This window comes from Suricata suricatta, chromosome 16 (genome assembly GCF_006229205.1).
Source record: "Suricata suricatta isolate VVHF042 chromosome 16, meerkat_22Aug2017_6uvM2_HiC, whole genome shotgun sequence".
In the NCBI taxonomy this organism is placed as follows: Eukaryota; Metazoa; Chordata; class Mammalia; order Carnivora; family Herpestidae; genus Suricata; species Suricata suricatta.
This window is the reverse complement of record NC_043715.1, coordinates 58,349,103-58,350,522: the sequence shown is the minus strand read 5'-3', so window position 1 is coordinate 58,350,522 and position 1,420 is coordinate 58,349,103.

Genomic DNA, 1,420 nt, shown 5'->3' with positions numbered 1-1,420 from the left:
CTATCTGTTCTGACATATAGATTATTTCTGGGCTTGGGGTATTTATAAAAAAGAAGCTGCTATGAATATTTACATTTAGTTCTTTATGTGGATGTTTTATGTCTCTTGTTCTAATAACTAAAATTGTTACCGTGTAGGTGAACGTTTTATGTTTTAAGAAATGTGAGACTATGATCTATAATGGTTACTCTCTTTTGCCTTTCATTCTATTGTTTAGAATTCACAACAATGAGAATTCTAGTTCTCTGACAGCCTTGATGCTAGATGTGGTCCATCTTTTTAAATTTTAGCCCTTGAGATAAGTGTAGCAGTAAGTCGCTCTGGTTTTAATTCCATTTCTCAAAGTATTCATGATGTTGAACACCTGTCATGCGTTTTTTTGTCGTCTGTTTATCTTTGGTGAAATGTATGCTTATAACCTTTTACCTATTTTCTTTTTATGTACTTAATGTATTTATTTCATGGAACAATTGGTTTTGAATACTAGAAGATTTTTCTCCTTCAACTTTTTGTCCTTCTCACAGTTGAAAAGGCACATGCTCTAGACTTATACAGTTAATCTGCTTTAACACACCTCTGCTTTCTTAACTCAGTGACACATTAAGCCAAGCCTGGGTTGTAGTCTTTGGCACTCCTGGTGTCAACATTCCCCTCATGGTAAATGTCAAATTGCCAAAGTGGTGTCATGGAACATGGAATCGGTAACATCGTCCAGTTGCACCTCATTATCTTCTATTCCCAAAATACTGATACAGTAGCCACAAATATCTTCAGGAACATAGGTAATAAAACAGTAAAAATGACTAGTAAGTGGCAAGTTTTAAACACATGTTTTGCAAAAAGAATTTAAGTATGATTAACAAACTGCACATATTTTAAATGTACATTTTGATATTTTCATACCTACTTGCATCCTTGAATCCAAGTTCTTCCTGCCTTTTTCATTTCATCTTTTTCATTATAACATTATTGATATAAGGAAATATTCTACCTTTTGAAGTGGTTATTTACAATATATCTGTGTGGATAAGACTGTTAAGAAGTCCCGTTAACCCTGTCACAATCTTCCATTGTTATCATTTTCATGGTCGTTCTTGTGTTTATTCCCATGCATACAGTGGGTTATTTTACTTGTAATCCTAGACATGTCGATGCATAGCCTCATAAGACTTTCCAAAATCTAAGGACTCTCATGACTCTGATAACTTGCATACCCCAAAAATATTTTTGAATATATATATGTTAATGCTGAATTTTATTAATTGAATTAGCTACTGAAGGCAGTTTGAATACAGTTAGAATACTATAGCTTTTATTACATGTGTTTTTTAAGTCTATTCACCTGGCCTATTTTATTTTGTTCACTGAAAAACTAGTTAAGGTGTTAATATATTTATATAGTTTATTCCTTTTATAATTT